General features: G+C 40.3%; 1 pseudogene; it reads right to left on the bottom strand.

Moving 5' to 3' along the window:
* Positions 1-3,610: 3,610 nt before the first annotated feature.
* Positions 3,611-4,759, bottom strand: LOC138370435 (S-adenosylmethionine synthase-like; annotated as a pseudogene).
* Between the last annotated feature and the right edge of the window lie 3,441 nt (positions 4,760-8,200).

The raw sequence follows: 8,200 nt of genomic DNA, 5'->3' as shown, positions 1-8,200 counted from the left end.
AGGCCTCTCATACAGTATCTTCCATCGGTTATGTTGTATTTGATGTAACATAATTGTTCCACAATATAGGATGCATTGTAAAGAGACAAATTACCATCTTCATTGCTATGTAGAAGTGGACTAGGGAAAAGAGTATACGAATCCCATATTAATCGATGATAAAGAGTGCGGAATGGCATGTATGACGAGTCAAGAATAACATGGCTCCCAATTTTACAAACTCTGGAACAAATAATTAAAAGATGACGATATGGAACAAGTGCAAATATGTTTTCTAATAACACCTGTGGTAGGGACGACATTTTTTGGATTAGAGTTTGCATCAACACCTGTTGTATTACAGTGTTCAGTAAGCAAAACAGTAAGTAATTTAAGTAGGGTAGTAGTAGTAGTCTTTTTTTTTTTAATCAGGGACTCAAATCTCTTTTTTTTCAACTATCCATCAGGGTGTTTGTGACTGCTGTCACATCTGCACACGTTCAATGTTGAATATACTATCCAATATCATTGGATACTAACCAGAAAACTAATCAATATCGACATAGTATAGAGTATATAGTATAGTGCTGGATACTGGAAAACAATCCAACATTGAATGACTCATTCAACATTGAATTACTCATTCAATATTGAATGGTATTCCAATATTTAATATAATATCCAATATCACTTAATACTGGAAAACTACTCAACAGGATAAAAACAATAACATATTTGACTTTGGTTGCATAATTACTTTATTTTTTAAAAATATCTGAATTAAAAATCATATAATTAAAAAAAGAGAAAATTAAGAATGAATAATCTACTGTCAACAATTATTATGTTAATAATATTAATTATTTTCCTAACAGTTATAGTAGTCATTAATTCACGGAAAAAATCTAAAAATACTAAAAAATTATATAAAAAGGAAAACAATTACAATTCCATCAGCCATGACACAACACCAGAGTCCATTGAGCTAATACAAGATGTAGGAGGAGGAGTGGGAGGGGAATTACACAACGCAGGAGTAGTGGGAGGGGAATTACACAACGCAGGAGTAGTGGGAGGGGAATTACACAACGCAGGAGTAGTGGGAGGGGAATTACACAACGCAGGAGTAGTGGGAGGGGAATTACACAACGCAGGAGTAGTGGGAGGGGAATTACACAACGCAGGAAAAGGAGTAGAGTTACATGACGCAGGGGAAGGAGGAGCAGAAGAATTACAAGACGATGGAGAGGGAGGAGGAGGAGGAGGAGGAGGAAGAGAATTACAAGACACTGGAGAAGGAGGAGGAGGAGGGGAATTACAAGATGCCGGAGAAGGAAGAGGAGGAGGAGAATTACATGATGCCGGAGAAGGAAGAGGAGGAGGAGGAAGAGGAGGAGGAGGAGGAGGAGGAGGAGGAGTAGGAGAATTACAAGATGCCGGAGAAGGAGGAGGAGGAGAAGAAGGCGGAGGAGAATTACAAACAAGTGAAAATGAGTCCTCTGGCGTTCCTCACGTCATCAGTCAAATGGAATCCGTCGAACAACCTCATGAATTACTTCAAGAATTATTACAATCCTCCACAGATTCGTCTGAACTTCGAAAATCCCAAATGAAATCCAAACTTATAGAATCATTATTCTCGCCATTTATCGAAGACATAAAAACTTATAAAGGTCTCTTTATTGTTCCCAAACCACCAATTTCGTATAATCCTAAAACTATTACTGAAACTGATAAGACACTAATTCAACCCTTTAATAAATTCCTTAGTTATTATGATGAAATCCACAACTTTACCAATGGTTATTCTGCATATTACATAAATAAACTATATAAAAATTCTAATATTGATAGGGGATATTATACAAAAAATCCAATTATATTAATATTTCCATGGAATTTCCATAATTTCACACCTGATATTTATACAGATCGACGTGAAATAAAAGACGTCAAATTAAAGAACAATTTAGATGCATCACGTAAAAAATGTCGAAAGGAAGGAAAACGATTTTACATGAACAAATTGTTGATATCATGTACCCATGCTGCAAGTCAAGATATATTTAATTGTGGATTTTATTCGGACAGTTTCCCAATGAAAGAAAATTCACTACCCCCATTCGTGGTTATGAAACTTGAACTCGAAGACGGTCATAATGAGGTGGAATGTAAAATGTTAGCTAAGAATATTAATTCCTCAGACACATTTACTAGCATTAAATTTAACATTTATGTGGAAGTCGAGAAAGAAGAACAAACAAAAGAATCACATGGAGGAGGAGAATTACAAAATGCAGGAGAAGGAGTAGGAAAGGTAAAAACTTCACAAACAGTAGAAGGAGGAGGAGAAGGAGGAGGAGGAGGAGGAGGAGGAGGAGGAGGAGGAGGAGGAGGAGAACCACAAACAGTTGGAAGAGAAGGAGGAGAATCACAAACAGTAGAAGGAGGAGGACAAACAGTAGAAGGAGGAGGAGGAGGAGGAGAACCACAAACAGTTAGAGGAGAAGGAGGAGGAGGAGGAGAACCCCAAACAGTTGGAGGAGGAGGACAAACAGTAGAAGGAGGAGGAGGAGAACCACAAACAGTTGGAGGAGAAGGAGGAGGAGGAGGAGGAGGAGGAGAACCACAAACAGTTGGAGGAGACGGAGGAGGAGGAGGGAGACCCACAAACAGTTGGAGGAGAAGGAGGAGGAGGAGGAGGAGGAGGAGGAGGGGGAGGAGGAGAACCACAAACAGTTGGAGGAGGAGGAGGAGGAGGAGACCCACAAACAGTTGGAGGAGAAGGAGGAGGAGGAGGAGGAGGAGGAGGAGACCCACAAACAGTTGGAGGAGAAGGAGGAGGAGGAGGAGAACCACAAACAGTTGGAGGAGGAGGAGGAGGAGAACCACAAACAGTTGGAGGAGAAGGAGGAGGAGGAGAATCACAAACAGTAGAAGGAGGAGGAGGAGGAGAATCACAAACAGTAGAAGGAGGAAAATCACAAACAGTTGGAGGAGGAGGACAAACAGTAAAAGGAGGAGGAGGAGGAGGAGGAGAAGAATCACAAACAGTTGGAGGAGAAGGAGGAGGACAAACAGTAGAAGGAGGAGGAGGAGGAGGAGGAGAAGAATCACAAACAGTTGGAGGAGAAGGAGGAGAACCACAAACAGTTGGAGGAGAAGGAGGAGGAGGAGGAGGAGAATCACAAACAGTAGAAGGAGGAGGAGGAGGAGGAGGATCACATAGAACCCCCCACCGAAAAGATAAAAACTGGATTCAGTTTAAAGGAAGAAAACGTATTTATCTTGACCCAGACGCTGGTCTTATAGAGTCATTTTAATTTTATTTACTCTGATATATAAAAGGCCCGGAGATTTTATATACTCTGGTATATAAAACGTCAAAAAAGTATATAAAATTATCAATTGAATATAAAATTAAAGGTTCCCACCAGGCTTCTGTGCTGGCTAGGGTTCAAGTCTCCTGGTGGGAAAGTGTTCTAAAGTTGTATAACTTCACTCTCGTGTTTAGGAGAGTTGTGAATCAAGCATAGACATAGTGTTCTCCCATATTAACAGTGACTTGATGAAAAACGTAAAAATGATAGTCATCCTTAAGAATTATTTGACTCTAAAATTCAGGGATGGTCAACTTCTTGGGCTGCTCCCAAGAGAACTGTTGCCGTCCAAAATGTCCATAACACGAGGTATCACTGTAAATTGGTCTCTTTAAGCCCAGCTCCTTGACAATATGTCCTAGTCGTAGATCAAAGTTGTGGTTAACAATCTTCAGAAGCTGTTTTGATGTGTACTGTGAGGTGCCATAGTGGAAGATGCTGATGCTTATGGGGTGCACAACACTAATGGCGTAAGATACCTGAACCAAACAGCGTCTACATAATTTGTTTTTCACCAGTGACTTGGCAACCCATCGGGCGGCATAGGCCGCTGAGCGGTCAATCTTTGTGTAATCTTTGCCAGAGAACGCTCCCCCGCCGTGAGCGCCCCACCCACCGTAAGTGTCAACGATGATTTTCCTACCAGTTAGCCCAGCGTTACCTTGAGGTCCACCCATGATGAATTCTCCGCAAGGGTTGATGTGGTATTTCGTTTGAGTATCTATATATTTTTCAGGAATAATGACCTTGATGACCTTCTCTATAACCTCGTCACGCAAAGCTTCGACAGTAATTTGTTCCGAGTGCTGTACAGAAGCGACAACAGTGTTCACTCTTTTGGGAATAACAGCTCCTTGATCGAAGGCATACTGGCATGTGACTTGAGTCTTACAGTCAGGTCGCGCCCACCAGAACGTCCCATCTCTTCGCAGCTCTGCAATCTTCTGATTGAGACGGTGTGCCAGCATAATAGTTAAGGGCATGCACTCATCGGTCTCATCAGTGGCATAACCAAACATCAGTCCCTGGTCCCCTGAACCAATGTTGTCATCACTGTGCCCGATGTGTACACCATTAGCAATCTCCGCACACTTTTGCTCCAGGGCCAGAAGAATATTACAGGTCTTGTAGTCAAAGCCCTTTCATGAATCATCAAAACAAATTTTCTTAACAATATCACGCACAATTTGTTGATAATTAACTTGGGCCTTGGACGTAATCTCCCCACAGATCAGGATCATACCAGTTTTGGTACACGTTTCACAAGCAACTTTGGCGTCAGGGTCCTGGCTAAGATGGGCATCAAGCACTGCGTCGCTGATCTGATCGCAAATTTTGTCGGGGTGGCCTTCGCCTACACTCTCACTGGTGAAGAGGAACGTCTCATGATCTCCATCCATGCTCTCAGCGCACTATCCTGGGGAACGAAAATGTTACTTCTAAGTACTCTTGAATTTGGGACCAGGTTTCCTTGGCTAGATTTTAACTAAATAAAAATCCGTTATGTAAAGGAATATTATTAAAAACATTGACCTAATTGTGTGAAGAGAGAAAGAGAGAGAGAACGCTAACCTGGTCACGTGGAGAGAGAGCAACTGAGCAACTGTAAAGCAAGTGTGCAGCTGCTCTGTCTTATAACAAAACTGTGAGTCAAAAAAGAATATGGATCATTTATTTTATTTTGAAATGCTTATAAACCATTAAAAAAAAAACATTATTACTCATTCTAATTGGAAGAGTGAATGTATAATTTGGTAACCTGTAATCCTTAACTCTTTATGAACATAATAATTCCATCTGGTGAAAGGGATAATAATAATATTGTGTCAATAATTATAGAAGTATTTATTAGTCATATATAAAAATGTAATAGAAGGAACAATAAGATTTGAAATTCAATTCATATATTTCCAACCAGTCTCCAAGGTAAACAGCCTCTGTCAAATGGTAGATAAGATACATTATAAATCATCTTTATTATATGTTGTTAACAAAAAGCTGCTGTACGTGTGGACATTTGTATCCAAGATGTTTTTTCTCTATTATTAATTCTCTCCCGCAACCACCACATTCTCTTTTTTTGGGGGGATCATAATGATTGAGATGACGATGATGTTCCCTAATAATACTTCTAATTTCTAGAAGAGTCTTGGGTATGAAGTATTCAATATGGTCTCCCTCAGCGCCTTCAGCTGCCAACACATCTGCGCGTTCATTTCCATAGATTTAAAAATGGGAGGGAATCCACAGGAACTTGACAACTCTTCCCTGGTTGGTTAGTACCTTCACAACTCTCTTAATTTCAGCGACTATTGAAAGATTCTCATCCCGATCTTTATTTAGGCTTTGCAGTGCTGCTCTCGAATCGGTGCAAATCACTGCACCAGTAGTATTCTGTTCAATAATATACCTTAACGCCATAGCAATGGCAGTTAACTCTGCTTGTGTTGAAGAGGTATAGTTCTCAATGCGCGCTTTTTCCTCATTTTTTGGTGGAAAAAATACATCATCCTTCTTAATTACCGTGTATGCTGCACCCGCCCGGCCATTAATAGGATTAGATGACCCATCAGTGAAGATTTGATCTAGTTCATCTCCAGCTTCATTATAAATTTCCTTAAGATACTTGTGGCTTATTTCTTGGGGTACCATGTTGGTTTTTTCTTTACCATATCATTGATGATAATCCTGCACAAGTCATTCAGGGGATCCACCCAGGGAGGTAATCTTTCTACAGGCATGAGCTCACGAGCTTGTTGAAGTAAGTGAAGATCTTCAAGGTAGCCGACTGCTCTGTGATGCCATTTTTTGCTTCTCTTGTTTCCCCCTGAAAGTAGCACAGAGCTCAATTTTTTTTAGCCATGTCATTATAATGGGGATCTCTGGCAATCCTGATTGCAAGCTTAGCATTCAGTTCCACAATTCTGTCTTTAATACTGGGAAGGGATAATAACTCTTTTTGTAGATTGGACATTTCAGCAGTTTTTTTCTTTGGAACTCCAAGAATGATTGAAATGGCTTCATCCTGTATGCTTTCTAGCCTATTCATATCACTTTGTGAATAAGTACATAAAACAGGTGCTGCATTGTCAATGACGGAGCGTACATAGTTTGTGTACATCATTTTAAGTACAGCAATAGAGGCTCCATGGCCATCATTCCAAGTCATAGCTTTCAGTTTCAGTTCCCTGAGTCGACTTTTGCATGTTCCTATGATTTGATTGAGTTCCTCTTTCTTTCCCTTGTTTGAGCCGACGGTGACGCCAAGGTACCGATAGTGGTCAACCCATTCAAGTGTTACACCATTAATTTGCAGTTCTTCATTTTCTCTCCGCTTGCGATGGGAGTATGCTTTTGTCTTGTTTGTGGAGAGAGTGAAACCGAGCTCAATAGATTTCCTTCCAAGGCGTTCAATGGCCTGTTTTATTTCATCAAAGGTGGGAGCTTGTATTAGGACATCATCTGCATATCCCACTAGTTGTGTTCCTTCAGGAAAATCAATATTGGCAATTGCATTCATAAGTACATTGAATAGTGTAGGGCTTAAGACTCCTCCTTGGGGGGTCCCGAGTTCCATATTCATTGTTCTTGAGATTGTTCCATTGAAGTAGACCTTAGCTTTCCTCCCTGTGAGGTAGTCTTCAATCCATTTCATGAGTCTCCCCTTGACACCCATACATGCAAGCTCGTCCAGGATCGCAATTCCCTGGGCTTTGTCGAAGGCTCCTTTTATGTCAACAAATACAGAGTACCTAGCCGTGTCATTAACCAGGTAATTAATTATACAATTGGCTGTGCTCCGTCCTTTGACATATCCATTGACTCCTTCCCCAAACCTACCTATTTTGTGTAACAGTCGTTTTAGGATGATCTTTTCCAGCATCTTGCAAGTACATGACACGAGACTGATAGGTCTGTAATTGCCAGGGTCATTCGGTTTTGGTATGGGAACAATTTTGGCATGTTTCCATTGTGTGGGCAGAACTCCATTTAGGAATGATTTGTTAAACAATAGGAGTAGTGGATTCCCAGGCACTTCACACAGTGCATTAAGTATGTCGTAGGTAATGCCATCCTCACCAGGTGCTGTAATTTTACCTCTCTTAACAGCCGCCCTTACTTCCTGGGCTGTGATAGGTTCTCCATATTCGTCCTCACTAGACTGTGCTCTTGCTATTCTAGTTCTTCTGTCATTCTGTAGCAGGAGCTGTTCCATGACGATTTCCGTTGAGAGGGAGGAGGAGGATGCTGCCTTACTCCACATGTGAATTAATTCTTCAGCTTTACTCTGTGGATCTTTGCCTCGAGGCATTTTCTTCCGAGGGGGTCTTCGTCGAGGCGTACGGCGCTGAATTCTAAGACAACTTTCAATTTGGTGATTAAGGTTATCAACAAATGTATCAATATCTTCTGGGATTTGGTATTCCCTGAACCAGTCATTCATCCTGTCTATGAAGATTGGCTTCATATCTCGTCTGAGTGATAACCACCTTCTTCTTTTATTTGACTCATTCTTTCTCAAATTGTTCATGTCGACAAAGGTAATCAGTGTGCCCAGTGGTCACAACATAAACTTTTGCCCAAGGTATATAATATGCTACTGACATCTGTGTCAAGTGAATTGAACAGGAGAACATCCTCTTTTATATCCCTCTATAAATCAAATATATATAAAAAAAAATATTTATTTTAATTTGTTTTCTTTTATTAATCCAATTATCCTTCTTTAATTATCGAACATTGTAATTTGTTAATTATATATTGTTTTGAATGGGAAAGATGCTTACATACATACATATATATCTCAAAGGCATAGATTAGTTTAGTAAAGTTACTACAAA

The sequence above is a fragment of the Procambarus clarkii genome, chromosome 32 (assembly GCF_040958095.1).
Source record: "Procambarus clarkii isolate CNS0578487 chromosome 32, FALCON_Pclarkii_2.0, whole genome shotgun sequence".
NCBI classification, from domain to species: Eukaryota; Metazoa; Arthropoda; class Malacostraca; order Decapoda; family Cambaridae; genus Procambarus; species Procambarus clarkii.
This window is presented reverse-complemented; position numbering and strand designations above follow the sequence as displayed.